Source organism: Ips typographus, linkage group LG15 (genome assembly GCF_016097725.1).
Source record: "Ips typographus isolate SLU linkage group LG15, UJ_Ityp_2.0, whole genome shotgun sequence".
Lineage (NCBI taxonomy): Eukaryota > Metazoa > Arthropoda > Insecta > Coleoptera > Curculionidae > Ips > Ips typographus.
The window spans coordinates 5,265,530-5,285,615 of record NC_138436.1 but is presented as its reverse complement, the minus strand read 5'-3'; the positions used below and the strand labels follow the sequence as shown (position 1 = coordinate 5,285,615).

The window sequence follows — 20,086 nt, the reverse complement described above, 5'->3', positions numbered from 1 at the left end:
TAAAATTACATCAAACAAATTGTCTTCGTTATTTATTGAAGCTTTGATTGACAATAAATTGCTATCTTTACTGTTTGTCGAGTTTAGAGCAACTTCATCGACACTTAACATTGAGTTTTCACATTTACTAGGATTCTGATGTGTAGAAACATTCTTATTTTGTCCAAAATTGTAAAACTTGTTGCTACCTCTATTAAAATTTTTACATTTTGATGAATAATTATTTCTGGTATTACTATTTCTTATACCTTGATTTTGATCAAGCCTAGAATAATTTTGCTTTTCTCGTGACACATTTTGATAGTAGAAATCATTTTTCTTTAACTTGGTCCCTTTGTAATTATTATTTCCACAATAATTGTTGGACTGAAATTCACAATTTTTACAATACTTATTTGGCCAAGTACGATTAGTACTGTATTTGTCAAATTTGTTTTTCAACCGATCATTACGAGACCGAAAATTCATTCCGTCCGAAATGTAAAATTTACTTTGCCGATTCATTTGACTAAATAATACACGCTCTTTAATATCACTTATTTTCAAGACTAGTTGGTTTAAATCACTCAAATTTTTATTATTAGAGCTTAGCAAATAATACATTTCAAAACACGACGGATTTAAACCGTTTTCAAAATAATCTCTAAAAGTTTCAAAAGACATGTCTGGGTTAATTTCATTTGCCAAGGTAAGTAAGTCATAATAATAAGTTTTAATGTCTTCATTGTCCCGATGTTTACGCGTGTTTAATCTAAATTTCAGTTTACGAAATGGTTGGTCACCTGCGAATTCTTTTAGAAAATCTGTTCGAAATATTGCCCAAGTATTCAAAACATTTTTTGGATCATTTACATATTTTTGATACCAAACTTGTGCTGGTCCGTCCAAATAATTATTAAAATATGAAATCTTTAAAGAATAAGTCCAGTTGTTTAATCTTGCGGACTTTTCATATTTATTTAAAAATGTAATGGGGCAATCACTTGATGGATTAAACGTAGGTGGACACGTAAATTTAGGGATGGCCGGGGCTTTTTGTTCGGCCAGTGCTGTACGTAAAGTTATATTAGCCATTAATTTCTTGACTTTTTAACATAAGACACGATCGTTTCAGTAATACTGACTTGCTTTTAACAATTTAGCAAACAAATATTCAAAATGACAATGTAGGACAAAATTAATTATGCAAAAAGAAAAATATATTTTTGTTTTAAAGAGGTAATTTTCATTCACGATAAGAAAAATCAAAAATATTTTTTCTGGTTTAAAAATTCACTTTTTTTTTTTTAGCAGTGTTTTTCATCTACTTGAAACAATTCTACCAAATGTCATTCTGACACAAAATCGGCGCCTCCACCAAATGTCATTCTGACACAAGGCCGGCACCTCCACCAAATGTCACGTTTAAATTGAAAAGCCCTTTTGGCCCAACAAGTTAAACGAGACGTGCGTTTATTACTTTAATAAACGCCTTTACCGAGATCTTGTTTCAGAGGTAGAATCAAACCACTTGGTAGAAAAATATAATTTAATAACTAAATAATAGTTAAAACTAATTGACAAAATGGTTGGTTTATCAACTTGGTGAATCGGAATAAAACCTTCAACATAATTCCCAAAGTAACACTTTAAACAATACCTTTTACATGCACAAAATATTACAATAACAAATCTGTACTTACATTTGTAAAACAATTATGAGGGCAGCTTCGTGGAGGGTTTGGCACTTGCGATTTATTATAGTTTAAGAGATGGTTTACTATTTAATTAATTTGTAAACCCGGTGCGGGTTGCAGAATTCAGGACGACTACATTCTGTGGCGTGAGCGGAGTCTTCTGGCTAGGTACTGCCTTCTCCGACGTGGTGCACAGAAAAACTGGATTGATTGGAATGAACTGATTGAATTGAACTGAACTGAACCCCTCTCTAGGGTGCAACCTCTTTTTTATAGCATTCCAGACACTGATTCCACCAATCAAAACTCCCAGACCTGGCCTCGTCTAGCCGACAACTCGTGACGACCTTCGACCATCGGTACTTGGAAAACATTCCACATTATTTCGCAATTCAGCAAATGCATCTTAATTGCAGTTGCACTCCGACCGCATTCCACAATTTTAATGTTTCCGCTCAAGTAATATAAACATTTTTTAATGTTTCCGTTCAAGTAATAAATTTGATTTATTATCCTTCGTGACAATATTTAATGAGGATGACCGAATCAGCTATCTCAAGCCTCTTCATAACACTACCAAACGATTTAAAGTGGACACTGAAGCCAGATCTTTGAAGATAAGTTTCCTACTGTATAGGGACAACAACAAAGGGGCCAAATACTTCCTTCAAAAGTGATGTGATTTAGCTTCAATGTGCTTAACTTCATGGACTATCATCACCGAGGGGTTTCATCAGTGTTGCAACTAAAACTTTAAATGATTCAGTGTTGACATCTGACTTAAATCTCAAAATTTGATCTGACTGAAACGTGAAGAATCTTAAACTGGCTATAAAACCTCTTAGAAACCCCTTCTAGGAATATAATATGGACTTACACAGTCAAATTATCAGTCAGGTGACAAAAGTTTTTTTATAAGGGAAGGTATTATCGAAAAACCAACTTTTCAATTGAGCTATCTAAATGAGCTGTTCTATTCTAGGTTTATTAACATTATAATCGTGTTATTTTTTCCACACACTCAATTGTTCCAAATAAAGCTTTGTACACTGAATGTTTGTATTAATTATTTATTCACAGTTCAAGGTACAGTATACATTTTCTTCAAGCGAAAAGCTTCAGTACAATAGGTGGCAAAGAAAACTGGACAGAACAGAACAGAACTGGCAAAACACATAAACAGTGATTGTTCCACAGATTGAGTGTGAGTGGGTGAACCATACCTTGTATGGTATGAACCATACCATACAAGCTATGCTAAAAACAACTTTGTCTTAGTAACCTAATTTTTGTTTGGATAATAGTGTAATAGAGTTCCAAATTAGCAAAGGTAGGTAAAATGTAGTGATTGAAAGTCTCTAAAGAGAAACAACTTGCTTCTAATTTAATACACCATTTCACAGGACATACCTTTACCAATCAAATGTGAACTCGAGTTTTGGTTAATTTATTTTTGGTTAGTAGATGTTTTACAAGTATCCTTGTAGGTGAATGATGTTCAAGTTAACTAATAGAGCTAATTAAATATCAGTACTTACCTCACCCTGTAGAACTAAGTAAAAAACATTGATGATCAGTTAATAAATAAAAAATGCCTTTTTATTAACATCATACAATAAAAAACCACTTAAACACTATGGTGTGTTGACAACACTACAAAACAGAAAGATACAATAAAACTAGCGTCACATAGCACACTAAATTGCATCACTTTTGAGGGAAGTATTTGCCCTTATTTGTGGTTCCTGTATAGTAAAGGCAACTTATCTTCAAACATCTGCAGGCCTTTGTAGTCGATATCACTTTAAATTGTTTAAAGGGTTATGAAGACGCTTGAGATAACTGAATCGGTCATCCTCATTGAATATTTGCAAGCAAAACCAGTGTTTTCTTAAAGAGTTTTGCTACAAAGTAAATAAGTTGAGTAGAGACATTGAATGAGGTTATAAGTGCAACTTACCAGATTTTTGGGCTGTGGCTACTGATAAAGTATTGTTATCGCGACCGCTTGGCGCGAGATTTAAAATTTCCGAATTTTAGTTCTGTTTTGCGTCTTAATGGTCAAATCTACGGTATTGAAAAAATTACAAGTATACAGGGTAATTCAAATTCGACCCTCACCATTGGGATCTCGGAAACTATAGGAGATACGAGGAAGTTTAAATTGGGGCAAAGTTGCGCAATGTAAAGCTCAACCAAATGCAGTTTTAAAAATTTCGATTTTCCGAGTACTTCCGAAGATATCCGAAAAAAACTGAAAATTTGATTTTTTGTTTTTATTTATTTCTAATCTTATTTGAAGAGATATTCCAAAACTAAAAGCACCTTTTCATTGCCACTTTTTCTCAGCTATTCGATGATGGATTCAAATTTGCCACACGACGTTTCGTTTTTTGGCAGCCATCATCAACTTTCTTTTTTCTTATGGGCGCCATATTGGATTTTTAGCCCACCAAATAGTACGTTTTATTCTGATTTTAGTGATGTATAATAACTTATGATTTGCTTCATAAATAACAAAATAATTCAATAAAAACTATTTTTACTTTAGTTATTGGCTTTGAGTTAATGGGCCGTTTCATAAAATGTCATTATTTGACAGTACTTGTCAAACACGATAATTCGGACGATCATTAGAGCTTTTAGAGATTTTACCTTAGTTAGCTTTGAGTTAATGAAACGTTTTATGAAGATTACTTGGTAGTAGTACTTGTCACACGCAATTGGCCTGAACATACTTAGTCACAAAGGTATACACGTGACTTAAACCGGTTTATTCACCCGAAGAGCTTAGGCCACTCGCTACGCTTGTGGACCTAGTTGTTCTTTTCGTGAATAAAAAATGGTTTAAGTCACTTGCTGCAAAGTAACTATTAAATCACTCTGAATGACATTCGCCTATTTACAGATGTAAACAAACAAACATCAATGTTACATCTACGGGGCGCGGTGCAAATTTAATAGAACTGTAATTTTAGTTTTTTTTTTTTAATATAAGAAGTCGAAATTTAATAAAATACTGTATAAGACACGTGACTTAAACCGGTTTATTCACTCGAATAAATATGAATGAATAAAAAATGGTTTGTCACTTCCAAAATAAATAACTATAAACTTGCACTTAACATTATAAAAAATTGAAATTTGGCAAAAAATTAAGTTCCTAAAATGATGATCTTTCTCTTGGAAACATAAATAAGCCTTTTAAGTTAGAGATAATGCTAACAAATCTCTTTTTCTGATTAACCTAAATAGTTCAGCAATGCTTGTATAATAATAACATTTTCTGCGGGGGTTTCTTTTCTAGATACATTTTTAACTATGATTGACGCTCTAATGATCGTCCGAATTATCGTGTTTGACAAGTACTGTCAAACAATGACATTTTTTAAAACGGCCCATTAACTCAAAGCCAATAACTAAAGTAAAAATAGTTTTTATTGAATTATTTTGTTATTTATGAAGCAAATCATAAGTTATTATACATCACTAAAATCAGAATAAAACGTACTATTTGGTGGGCTAAAAATCCAATATGGCGCCCATAAGAAAAAAGAAAGTTGATGATGACTGACAGAAAACGAAACGTCGTGTGGCAAATTTGAATCCATCATCGAATAGCTAAGAAAAAGTGGCAATGAAAAGATGCTTTTAGTTTTGGGATATCTATGGAACGCCGTTTTGCTCTTTAATGTAACGCAGAAATAATGTATTGTTCAAACAATAGAAATTTCGGCGATACATTTTAAAACGTTGGTTTGAAAATAAATGTCAATTCCTGCGTTAGTTTAAAAATCTTGTACATATTTAATACCACCAAATAAAAACAATGCTTAATTTTAGCGTTTGTTGAATTAAAACGTTACTTTCACTTTCCCTTCAGACAAACGAGTGTAAAAAATCATGGTAATTTGGCGATCCTTTAGTTATTACGTTACTTTAAATATTTCAACCACAGCTTAAAATGAAATAATTGTAAAAATTCAGTCAATTTTTGCGTTCGATGATTTTAAACATTCGTTTAAAAAATACAAACGATGTTCAAAATAAACAATTGCAAACGTTGGTTGAATTAATACAATACATTTAACTACGAGTACCACATTTTTACGTTCGTTCGCGCAATCTATTGTAAAAAATACGTGCTGCTGCATGTTGCATGTGGCGGAGTTTGGAAGTAGAAATAGTAGGAATCTGTACGATAGACGTTGAAGAGTTGAGGTTGCTTTAATAGAGATGTGGTCCCGATATCGACCGGATGATCGATTGTTTGCATGCGTACTGCCGCACTGAGTGCACTACGCTTGTTTATACAGTGTGACCCATTTAGAATGGAAACACCCCTATAAAATTTTAGGTTATTAACCGATTTCAATGATTTTTTTTTTGAAATAATTAGGAATGAAATGTCTATTACGGGAAAAAATTTTAAATATTTATTTCAGTTTTCAGGTCATATTACGATACTTTTTCTTGATAGAAAATGGAGAATTTTTATTAGCGATTTTTTTATTGAAAAAATTACTACGCCACTGGATCTATAGTGCTTTCAAATAGCTGTGACCAAAATTTCATAAAAATCCATTCATAAATAACAAAGTTATGACAAATTAAAATTCAAAAATCCTCTAAGCTAACGGTCACAAAAGAACACCCTGCATCAACTGTTGCCATAGAAATGGTGTTATTATTTACTTGTTTATTATTAATTATTAATTGATTAATTTAATAAAAAAAAAATTTATAAAAAAAATAAATAAATAAAAATTATTTTTTTAATTTTGGTCACAGCTATTTGAAAGCACTATAGATCCAGTGGCGTAGTAATTTTTTCAATAAAAAAATCGCTAATAAAAATTCTCCATTTTCTATCAAGCAAAAGTATCGTAATATGACCTGAAAACTGAAATAATATTTCATTCCTAATTATTTAAAAAAAAAATCATTGAAATCGGTTAATAACCTAAAATTTTATAGGGGTGTTTCCATTCTAAATGGGTCACACTGTAGATAGGTATCACAAACGTTTAAAAATCAAGGTATAATTTTTCAAAATGTGCTTGAACACGCTGTTTATTATTATTTTTTGTTGCGGATTTTGATGTAGAATCGGTATATACAAGGGGATCAACGTAATAGTAATGATATCACACTTGATTTTTTTCTGGCCCCGTATATTATAAGTCTTTAAATTTCTCGCAAAACATAATTTAGCAACGGTTTTTGAGATATTGATGTTTCAATGTTAATATTTTTTTAGAAGGAACTATTAACTACATTACAGACCAAAAAACTAAAAATGCCTATTAAGAAGAGAAAGAGAATAAATGCAATAAATAGCAAATTGGAAGTTACTGGATATAACCTAACTTCAAACAGTCAAAATCATAACATAACCATACAAAAATAAAAAATCACAAAATATGGTTCGTCATCTAATGTGTCTACTGATATATTAGTATAGGTATATTAGTACAAGTACTTAGCATTATAGTTACTAACTAGTTAAGTCATAGCTAGCCACTCTGAATTACTTCTATTAAGCCCGGCATTGGTAATGATTACTGTTTTGTGATAGAACTATAATTGTTTTGGTTTTTGGTTATTGATGCAAAATTGGTTCACACCTGGGGCCAGATCACAACTTGAGAACTGCATGTTGTTATGTTTGTGATATGCTAAATTATTTTAAAAATGAGTAATTAACACTATAGTTGTTTTACATGTGCAAGTGGTGAAAAACCAAGATATTAACACTCTCACTCTTTCTGGTAAGGTAAAGCAAGATGTCCATGAGATCGTCTTTGTTACACAATATTGTCCTGAGAAGAATGAAATCAGTAACAGTCCAGATAGGCCATTTACTGGAAAATGAAGACCCTGCATCTGCCAAAAGGTTAATTAATAGTGAAAACTGTGAAAATTGTTAGACGAGACCAAAGGTCGAGTTTAACAACACGTAAGTGCAAAAAAGGACTTTTTGCATGTGGTTTTGCAAAATTTTTTATAAAATCGACTTGTTTGATGACAAAAGTACATTAGTTGTGAATTTTAATATATGAAATGTCTGACTTTACAGGAATTTCTCCTACCTGCAGGTACCTATTAGACGTGCGATTTTGTAGTTCAAAAAAGACTTTGTTGCACTAGTACAAAAAAGAGGAACTTTTTGCACGATTTTATAAAAAAAAATAAATTTATGATTACGACTATACAACGGTGGTCCAGTTTCCATGGCGGAAACTTTAGGGCGGGATAGAGAATCGAAAACCAATATGAGTTTGCATTATACACGTTTGCATATTCGAGAAAAGCTTCGTTAAGGAAATACAGGGTATTTAAGTTTGGCTTAAAAAAAACAAATTTATTAGTTGTTGAGAAACGGATGTGGATATTTAAACGATTTTTTGCAGGCGATAAGTGCTAACGAGGAAGCACATTTTGCAATAAAAACACAATTTTTTATTTAGTCAGTGGCGTCCGTACGAACACGTCAATGGATGTTTTTATAGAAAAAAATAATACGCCACTGCTTTTTCATAGAACAAAAAATCACTTTCAACCTTCAACACCCTGTATTTTCTTAACAAAGCTTTTCTCGAATATAGTTTATAATGCAAACTCATATTATTTTCTGATTGTCTATCGCGCCCTGAAGTTTCCGCTATGGAAACTGAACCACCCTGTAAATGACTAAGAAGTTGGGTAATACCGGCCTTATTTTTTTTCGTATTATAAAATCAATCTAAAAGAGAGTCGAAAAAAAGTATAGTATTATACTTACATGTGATGGCTATCAGTCATTCGAAGATTTACAATTACAACACTCGCTTTCGGCTCGTGTCGCAACCTTTAGCTTCGTGAGTAATTACTATTATTTCGTGCTATTTGAATAATATGCTATTACAAACATGTCTAATTAATTTTAAAACTTTTTTAGCTTATTATTGACCTCTACTGTTGGCGTAGAAAGATTCCATTTTGTCACTAGTACAAAAATAGATTTTTATTATTGTACTAGTAAAGAAATAATGTCAATACAGACGTTTACGAACTTATCAACGGCCCTACATTCATGCTAAAAAGAGAGAAACACAGCCAACTACGACCATAACAATTATTGAACAACCGTTATAAACTATGGTGAATAAGTACCCCCTATCGGAGCTAGCGGGTCCTAAACATGCGCCCCCAAAAAATATCATATGAAATTTGGCATGCTTGTTCACTATTTTGAAGTAATCATTTAGTTTTTTCAATTTTTTAAAATAATTATCGCGTTTCACCTTTTCCAATTTTAAAATAATCTCGACAGGTTACATTTTTTTTCATTATGCATTCGCTTATAAAAAATGACGGTATGTCAAAAACTATGCAAAATGAAAAGAAATCCACACAAACTTTTCTTAGGAAAACGTATGGGCTATTAGATGTAGCGCATCAGAATGCGTTGAAGTTATAGTTTTTATAGTTATTTAACCAACTAGTGTATTAATGAATGCGATTAATAATCTAAAGGGTTCAACGCGTAAACGATAGTAAACGCGTTAATAATTGCGATTTTTAATCGCTTATTAATATAAGAGTTGGTTACAACAATTTTCCGCCGACTGTAGTATATAATAAATGTTTGTAATCCTAAAAAGTTATTTAATATTTACCTACTAATTGTCAGTTGTATACACGCCACTGACAATGACAACAAAACCTGTATGATAACTGACATTGACAGTTAGCATTGTCGGAAATGGCGGATGGAGAACTAACCTAACGGTCATTAAAGTACGCCTCTTTCTGTCTGTTTAATACAGTTAAAAAAAGATAGAACTTCTACGAGCGTATCATTAAAGAAAATACATTAAATAAAACAATTGAAAAATCATGCATTAATGGGACTCATTAATGAACAATTTTGCTTCCGTTATTGTTCATTAAAAAAACTGTTAATATACGGTCAACGGAAAAATAATTAAATAGGGAGTTAGGTACATAGGTACTACTTGTTAGAATTTTGTTTTATATCGTTCCCTCAATTAAAGTTATAAAATCGTATATTATAACGATATAAATATAAATATAATATAAATTAAATCAGTACTTTTCAAAACATTTGTAATATTCCAGACCGGTTAGAAACCTCGTATAATATCGTAGTGTATCCGGTCGATATCGGGACCACATAACATCTCTATTAAAACGACCTCAACTCTTCAACGCCTATCGTACAGATTCCTACTATTTCTACTTCCAAACTCCGCCACATGCAACATGCAGCAGCACGTATTTTTTACAACAGATTGCGCGAACGAACGTAAAAATGTGGTACTCGTAGTTAAATGTATTGTATTAATTCAACCAACGTTTTAATTCTTGGATTTATTGCAATTGTTTATTTTGAACATCGTTTGTATTTTTTGAACGAATGTTTAAAATTATCGAACGCAAAAATTGACTGAATTTTTACAATTGTTTCATTTTAAGCTGTGGTTGAAATATTTAAAGTAACGTAATAATTAAAGGATCGCCAAATTACCATGATTTTTTACACTCGTTTGTCTGAGGGGAAAGTGAAAGTAACGTTTTAATTCAACAAACGCTAAAATTAAGCATTGTTTTTATTTGGTGGTATTAAATATGTACATGATTTTTAAACTAACGCAGGAATTGGCATTTATTTTCAAACCAACGTTTTAAATTGTATCGCCAAAATTTCTATTGTCTGAACAATACTTTAATTTTTGCATTACCCTTTAAGAGTAAAACGGTGTAATGCGTGTAACTTAAAAGCAATGTTTTAAATGACTAGAATTATTACAATAGTTATTTCGGACTTGGTTGATTAAAACGATTGTTTAAAAGAATGGTTCATCTAGTAGAAAATTTCCATAAACCGTTGTACTCTTTAATGTCTTTCACGCAATCTAACGCCAAATAATGTATTGAAATAATCATGTAACGTAGAAAGTAGTGTGGTTTAAAACTATTGATCAATCGAACGATACTTTACGCTTCGACTCATTAAAGAGTAAAACGGCGTTCCATAGATATCTCTTCAAATAAGGTTAGGAATAAATAAAAACAAAAAATCAAATTTTCAGTTTTTTTCGGATATCTTCGGAAGTACTCGGAAAATCAAAATTTTTAAAACAGCATTTGGTTGGGCTTTATATTGCGCAACTTTGCCCCAATTTAAACTTTCTCGTATCTCTTATGGTTTCTGAGATCCCAATGGTGAGGGTCGAATTTGAATTACCCTGTATAGCCGAAAATGTGTTCTACAACTTTTATCTAAAGCGTTTTTTCATTAAATGAACCTTACAGGCGCAAAAAAAATCAAAACCGTTTTCCCATGTTGATCTCCTATGTGGATGGTGCTCTTTGACACCTGGTATATGTTAAATAATACTTTGATAAGTTTTTATCTATTAAAAAAAGTTTACATCATGCTGTATATCAATACATTCTTGTATTTTAATGGCAGTAAATTAAAATATAAATGACGGTTACTCCTAACTTAAAATATTGTTTGTCAGGTTTTCTCTTCTGCCATTAATTAAAGCTACTGGAATCACAAGTAATATTCACTTACTAAATTTCAGGGTTGCTGTTCAGTCCAGACACAGGCAATGTTATTTATGCCAGTGCATGTGATGGATGGCGTTTTACAACCAAAGACATTTGCCGCATGATAATAGATAAAGTGAAAAATGAGAAAGTAGAGACCCTTAACAAGAAAAGTGTGGAATTTTGATTTTTGGGTGGACTCTCAAGGAAACGTCAAGTCTGGAGCCGTGACAAAACAAAAGACAAACATATTTTCACAGTTTTGTCTTCGCACTATTCTACACGTCTATCAGACGGTTCCCATCAAGATGGATAAAACCGATCTACTTTTAAAATCTTGAAGACCCTAAAAATAACGGGTCCAACGCGAGAAATGCTGTTCACGACCAATGGCAGGCAACAAGTGAAACTACTTCTGTCTACTTGGAGCCGTCTTGCTAAAAAAGTATTTCTTCAAACGTTAAATGTAATTCCCTCACCTAAAGAGATAAAGACACCTACTTGAATTGATGTGTAGAGCTTTATGCCCTACCTTAAACGATTTGATATAGACAGTCCAACCTATTGCTACGTTTCAAAGCTATTTTCGGTTGATAAGCTGTCTTTGGAAAAGGAGGCTATTAACGTCAGTCATCAGGTGCGAAAACCTAGACCGATAGTTTCATCGGCGCATCGCGCTAAGCCGACGGAACAATCAACAACTGATTAAGCATGTTCCTCGTCATCTACGACCGATGAAGATAAGATTAAATTAATTGAAGATGAACTAGTGATTATCGGTCTGACAAGGATGTTTGTCGGATCGTTACGAATAGGACAACAAGTATATGCTTTGACGAAGGACTATTTGCCAGAAGAATCAAAACTAGCAGAAAATCCTGATGCTTTTGTTGCAACTAATAGAAGTGTCAGTACATTTACAATAAAAAAAACTATATATTTTGGTTAGAAAGGACATGATTGAGACGGATTGGGTGCCTGCTGGAAAAAATTGTGGTATTGACGGCGTCCTCACTGGCGTAAATCAAACCGCGACATTATCTACTCAATTAAATGTAGTGCCGTTGGTTGAGCAGCAGGTTCTGCTCCCCGTTGTGCGCTATGCAATTGAACCAGTTGATCCAAAACATCTACCAGTTTTACGCCATGGCCTAAAAAAGGGTTAAGCCAGACGGACTCCGGCATACAAGTAATGATTCAGGAAACGGGTGAATTAATTCTTCTTACAGCTGGAGATGTTCACTTAGAAAAGTGTATCAAAGATCTAAAAATGAAATTTGCCAAAGTTAAATTCAATGTGTCACCACCTATGATCGCATTAAGAGAAACAGTTCTTAATAAATGTTTTGAGTATATGAAAGATAAACGTCTCCAAACCGAACAAATCGTCATGTCTGTAAAAGTGGTTTCATTACCTTCACCACTGGCAGAAATAATCAGTAAGAACCATAAATTGCTTACTACCATTGAAGAATATGAACAATATGGCTTTATTGATTTAATGAAACGTTATTGTTTACTTAACATGGTAACTACAGCACCACCCCCGAAACCAAAAGTGTTTAAAAGCCAACGGACAAATAAAGCTATAGAACAGCTAAAATCTCAACTTAAGACGGCTTGTGAGGACGTAGGAACCGGATGGGCAACCCTTTACGATAAAATCTGGAGCGTGGGTAAAATGTTCGGATGGCCCCAACTTGCTTATCAACAATACAAATAATTATTCCCAAAATATTTCTGGAACTGAACATGACGCACCGAAGTTGCTTATTGGATCAGCAGTTTCGAAATGCTTTCCAAACTTTCCTAAAGGCTGGACCCATATGTAGCGAACCCCTGACAAACTGCGCTGTGATAGTCGACAATTTAAAATGGGTTGGAAATCTATGTTTGGAGGAGTTAGCCCCCAGTTGATTGCTGCTGAAGAAGGAGCTGCTTACAATACTTTTTAACGATGCTTTTCTGGCTACAGAAGTGCGACTAATGGAACCCAGTTTCACCACTAGTATCCGAGTAGTTCCAGCTATTTTGGGTAACTTTTTGCGTTTCCGTTTTTGGGTGGTACAGAAATACTTTTAATATTCATAATGTATACAAGTACTTCCTGGTATCCAAGTAAATTTTCTAGGCATTATTAGGTATTCCTTTAGCCTTTGTATTTTGTTTATATAAATGAAAAAAAATCCATACATTTTAGCCATATTTAAAACTGTCGTGGGTGAACATTAGATTGGACTTATTTTACCTGTTGTGTATATTTGCCAAAAACGAATTTTAAATATGGCCAAGAACAGTTTAACTTTTATCTTACAACTTTTATTTATCTTACTACTCAACCTTAACTACTTACTTGACTGCATTTTAGGCTAAAGTATTTATCTACCGATCTAGGTACAGCACAGTGAATTTTCCGGCACTGTTTGCTAGGTCAGCAAGTTGAAAGTGATCCACAAGCAGAGGTATCAACTTAACAGATCATAAGATCGCTTTAACATTGCTGAAGTTGAATACAGCGTAATGTTTTTAAAGTGTTTTTTTAATAATGAAGTCCTAGAAGCTGTGGTTAGATTTTAAACCATCTAAATGACTTACGGTGTATTCGTACCAAAGTATGCTACAATTGAGATTTATTTTGATTGAGGAGAATACATAAACGACGTTAAGCCTAAGAAAGATTTTAGCATACCTGCTAGATTTTTTGTTTTCAGTTAACTCTTCTAAAATGCATCTTTTTGTAGCATATTAGGAGTTTTAAATTTCATTCTAATTAAAACAGTATCGTGGCACTTTATAACACATGCACCCTGCATGCTCGTATACTAACTACTATTCTACTAATAGCGCTATGAAAACTGGACGAAAATTATCTTAAACAAACTTAATAAATAGCTTTCGTGATTAGATATAAATATTCAATCAGATTTAGATAGACTTCTTGTAATCACATATAAACTAATTGCTTTAGCATATACTGAATTCGATTAATCCCATAATGCTGATTCTGCAAGTTCTCGGGCTTTTTGCCAGGGGAATGGGGGAAGGTCCAAACTCCGTGTAGTTCTCAAAGGTCTGCCTCTACGTTTAATGTCTACGCACACCGTAACGCGTATGCCAGGTACGCTAGCATAAGTTGGTTAGTCGTGGGACTTTGGACCCTCTACAAAAAATGTTTTTTGAACCATCTAGTATACTATAATTTTTAAACTATTCAACTTGACTAACTTTTCTATTCAAGCCTCCCATGAACTGATATAAGACATCAAATCTAACCTAACCTAACCTAACCTAACGTACTGCTGTCTGGACATCTGCAGATAACCAAGTAATGCGATTTTCCAGTCCTAATATTTTAAAGGGCCAGAAGGGAACAATCCCTTGGTGCTCGGCATATCCTCATGTCGCTGGTTGGTTCACAAGTTTTTACCAGCGTTATAGCCTTCTAAAAAGTAAATATTTATCACATAATAAATCTATAAAAATTTAAAGAATCAACTTTGTGGGGGTGTCGGGAAATGTATTCAACAATTTCTGCCATAATTTAAGAAATGTAGGAAATGCTTTCTGCACAGTCTTCACCATTCTTTTGTTTTGTTCTTTCTGGCCTTATGTTGCACCTTGTACAAAAATGGATTTTTCAAGTTCATCACATTTAGTGATTGGTTTCTTTTTTTCACTTTTTGTATGTTGGTTGTATGTATGTTTGTTTCTGCATAAACCCTCAAGGTAAATGAAGTACGTTCTTAAATGAGTAATTGGAATGCATAATACATTATTTCAGAATTCAAACCCGAGGCTATCTTGCAGTTGTTATTTATGCGGACCAATAATTGCCTATGTCTAGACTTTAGCTGAATACTATTCTTATATCACTTTCATAAACAGTAAAAGTCCCGATTAACATAATGAATTCAAGATCTCGTTTCAAGTTAATATTCTGTCTCCTAACCACCACATGTCTGGAAGGTTAGGCAATACTCCAATAAAGTTAAGTGCATTTCACTGCTGAAGCATCTTTAATGATTTCCGCGAAGTGATCTAGAAATCACTTCTTGTGCCAAAATATTTATCGTATTCTATCAGTTTTCTGAATCTCGAATTTCGGATAGAATGTCCGGTTTAATAAGGTAATAGTTTATCGTTTCCAAATGTATCTAAACGAAATTATTCAGTTTGGTTTTATATGGTCGATCAAGCTGCCCGATCTATTTATTTTAATAGTTATTTACCGTATATAATTTTGTGTCCAGTTTATCTGGTATGGCTGTGTAATATTCTATCGTACTTTATTCTTGAAAGCAATACAATGCTACATAAGTTTCTATACGCATCAGATGCAGCATATTCTATACATTATCGTGTTTACTTAGGAAAAATGTAACTCGTTTCGAATGGTTTTATGATTACTGTTTAGCTTACCTGGTTCAATTAAATTAGGAGTCGGTTTACCTACTATGGTGAATACAGCTCATGGGTAAGTGCTAACGAGGTAAATTGGCCGAGTCTAATTTTGCGGTGCCATTCTCTAAATATACAATTCAGGTTTCCCTATCAGCCTAGGTGGTTCCAAAGCCAAAATTGGAAAATATTCTAGTCAAGTTTTAGGAAACAAAAAAGTGTGAAAATTTGAAATTTAAAACTCGCCTAAAGAGGAAACTGTGGAAAATATATTTAAAAGAACAACAATTACGTTACCAGAGGGTCATTTTCAGGTCGGCTTACCCTTCAGTAATCCAAATGATTACTTACAGCTAGGAGAACCTATTAACAAAGCGTACAAACGACATCTAAATCTCCAGAGAAGTTTTTCATCCAACAAAGTATTGTTGGCGGACTATAAAGCCTTTACATTAAAGTATATCCAAAACCGGTATGCGGAAGAAGTCTCCCTGACCTTTAAAAATTAACATTTACCGAAGAAGTATTTTATTCCCCATTATTGCGTAATTAATAATCCAAGTGTTTCTACAAAGTTAAGGGTGGTGCTTGATGTTAGCATGAAAACATCTTTGTGTTTTTTACTTAACGATGTGGTTTTAAAAGGCTACACAGTGCATTCGAAATTAGTGGATATTTCATGTAGATTTCGTTGTTTTAATATGTTTTGACTTGTGATATTAAAAAGATGTTTTTGCAAGTTAGAGTAAACCCAGATCACCATCATCATGTTATGTTTTGTTGTGATTCCAAATTTTTCAAAGTTAAACCGTGGTTTTTGCTTTATCGTTAAATGTCGGAGAACAACCAAACAAATTCGGCCGACAATGCGAACAAATTGGGACACGAAGACGACACTAACACAAAACGGGGTGACAAGAAATCCGTTTTTAACTTTTCTTTTCTTTTCTGCGAGACATGAGAAAAAACGTTTAAGGTAGGTCGTGTAAGCAGCTCTCGTCGAAGAAACAAGTAACCGTATCGGCACATGGCTCAAAGAGTCGCGCCCATCGTACGTCGACGAAGAAGATCGAAATTGCGACGTCGCCGCATATCGAGTAACCAAAACTTACGAAAAAGTCGCACTCGATAGTTGTCTTCCGAATCCAAATATTTTTTATTTCTGTTTTTGTAACCCGTATAAAAAGTTCAAAGAGAAAACAGATGATCAAAATCCGGACGTCGCACACTGGTAGGTTTTTTAAAATCAGTGGCATAAAAGAAATACTTGGAGTTTTATATATTTGGCTAAATATCATTCAAATGTCAAACCATGCTTTCAAAGAACAAGTTGGGTATGATAGAATGTCACATTCTTTTATTATTGTTTGACAGTGATCCGTCAAACTCAAATACATTATTTTTTTCCAGTAAGTTTTTTTTGGATACCTTACGAAGGTTTTGTTGTTATAATTGTAAAATGTAGTTCCAAATTAATAGTTACATTCAGTTATTATTGGTACAAGTAAGAGGAACAATATTATTAATTTGACGGTCCATAAATTATTTTTCTAGTTTAATTAGCTCTGGTGTTTCGTAAATGAACTGTAATTTTAAAAGACGACAAAAACGAAGCGATGAAGTTCTTACATTTTGTCAAATTACTTAATTATTTTTATTGGTTTCTGTACGACATACCAGGTGTCCAAGAGCACCCTGGACATACGAGATTAACCCTCCGTTAGTCTGTTGCCATTTTTTTCGAGTTTGGTCTGGTAGGGTCTAATGAACCCCACAAAATAAAATTGGAAGAAACCCTCGTTCATAATAAGCTTTTGAGCTTTAATTCAAATTTAAATTCCTAATAGGAACTATGCTAAACAACTATCAATATGATTAACTGGTAATAAGCAATGTTCTAGCAACCTGCAGACCGTCAAGAACTTAAATAAATCTTTTACTGACACGTGCAGACACGAAACGGTTTTAGCGGAAGCTTTAAATTGTGTTTCCATTTACTGTGCTATCTTAAACCAATAAATAACACCCGCCAATAGAAGAAAATGTTCCATAAATTTGAATACATATAATGGCAATGTATTTCTCTCGACACTTGCAATAAATACGTTTAATGCAGTATACTGCTAACTTGGTATATTTTTAAAATGTCATATCAAGAAGTGATAACGTTTTTTTTTTGTTTCAGTAGTTGCTGCCCCTGCCTGTTGAAACTGGTGCTGCTTTAGTAAAACCCACCAAGTACCACTATAATACACACAACCAACACATTTACCTCTTGCCAGAGTGCGCAATTTAACAGGTAAACTTAATGAGAAAAAAAAAAGTTGTTTGTGATAACATATGTACCAAAATGATGCTGATAAGTAACATGTTGATAACATTCACCAATTTGTGTTTAAGCTGGATTAACAAGCCAAATGATTTGACATGGTAATCAACTTGGTAATCTTTTGATACGCATATGTGTTACAAAAATATATATCAAATTTTGGTGCACAATATACAAGATGTCCTATCGACAACTAGTTTCAACTAAAAAATATCAATCCTTATACACCAAACTTGTCTATTCTCCACTTTTCACTTTCAGGACAACCTCTAATGTGTTAATCACAATATTTTAGGTGTGCAATGCAGTGTACGTGAGACTGAACTGGACTCAACCATTATGCGCTTGTCCATCGAGATACCGGAATCCATGGTCAGCATCTTTGAACTCAGACGACCTTCATACCACCGAGCTAAGCATTAATAAAAGATCGAGGGTAAGCAGGCCGTAAAGTACTTTTACAACTCCACTAAACAACCCATACGCATTTCCCGATAAGAATCCTATCCATCATTACTTGGCAGGTTGTAAAAGTTTGCAATAATTATCTGGTGCCTGTCGAATAAAAGTACTGTCATAAAAAATAGCTAAAGAGCAAACGATGATATATACGATAATATTTTCCATGTTAATTATAATCAGAGCCGGTTTCACTTCTGTCTTAAGCTTCTTGCACTCTTCTTCAGCCTTATCATCAATTTGTAAAAACGCTGGTAAAAACTTGTGAATCAATCAGCGAAATGAGGATATGCAGAGCACCAAGGGATTGGTTCCTTCTGGCCCTTCAAAACATTAGGACTGGAAAATCGCATTACTTATGTTATCTGCAGATGTCCAGACAGCAGTACGTTAGGTTAGTATAGAAACTAGAAACTATACTGGGTGTCTCAGCTTGTTTGAGCAAAACAAAAAACATTTTAAAATTTGGTGTCTCCTATCAGTTCATGGGAGGATTGAATAGAAAAGTTGGTCAAGTTGCATAGTTTAAAAATGTTACTATACTAGATGGTTCAAAAAACATTTTTTGCAGAGTCGAATGTCCCACGACCAACCAACTTATGCTAGCGTGCCTGGCATACGCGTACACGGAATTATGTGCGTAGACATTAAACGTACAGGCAGACCTTTAGCAATTCGCCCCAGCAATTCGTTTATATATGATTACCAGAAGTCTATTTAAATCTGATTGAATATTTATATCTATTTAATCACGAAATAAGATAGATAATTTTCGTCCAGTTTTCGTAGCGCAATTAGTAGTGTAGTAGTTAGTATACGACCAAGCAGGGTGCATGTGTTACAAATTGCCACGATATTGTTTTAATTAGAATGAAGTTTAAAACTCCTAATATGCTACAAAGAGATGCATTTTAGATGAGTTAATTAAACACAAAAAATCTACCAGGTATGCCAAAATCTTTTTTAGGCTTAACGTCGTTTATGTATTTTCCTCAATCAAAGTAAATCTCAATTGTAGCATACTTTGGTACGAATACACCGTAGGTCATTTAAATGGTTTAAAATCTAACCACAGCTTCTAGGACTTCATTATTAAAAAAACACTTTAAAAACATTACGCTGTATTCAACTTCAGCAATGTTAAAGCTTTAGCCTAAAATGCAGTCAAGTAAATAGTTAAAGTTGAGTAGTAAGATAAATAAAAGTTGTAAGATAAAAGTTAAACTGTTCTTGGCCATATTTAAAATTCGTTTTTGGCAAATATACACAACAGGTAAAATAAGTCCAATCTAATGTTCACCCACGACAGTTTTAAATATGGCTAAAATGTATGGATTTTTTTTCATTTATATAAACAAAATACAAAGGCTAAAAGAATACCTAATAATGCCTAGAAAATTTACTTGGATACCAGGAAGTACTTGTATACATTATGAATATTAAAAGTATTTCTGTACCACCCAAAAACGGAAACGCAAAAAGTTACCCAAAATAGCTGGAACTACTCGGATACTAGTGGTGAAACTGGGTTCCATTAGTCACACTTCTGTAGCCAGGAAAGCATCGTTATCCAGATTTTATCGTAAAGGGTTGCCCATCCGGTTCCTACGTCCTCACAAGCCGTCTTAAGTTGAGATTTTAGCTGTTCTATAGCTTTATT

General features: G+C 33.4%; 1 long non-coding RNA gene across 1 annotated transcript; it reads right to left on the bottom strand.

Annotated features, from left to right (window-relative positions):
* Nucleotides 1–828: 828 nt before the first annotated feature.
* Nucleotides 829–2,203, bottom strand: LOC145738182 (uncharacterized). The gene is made up of 2 exons (XR_014180630.1): nt 1,387–2,203; nt 829–1,351 (listed from the first exon to the last, which is right to left on the bottom strand). It is a non-coding gene; the product is annotated as an uncharacterized LOC145738182 (long non-coding RNA).
* Nucleotides 2,204–20,086: the final 17,883 nt, after the last annotated feature.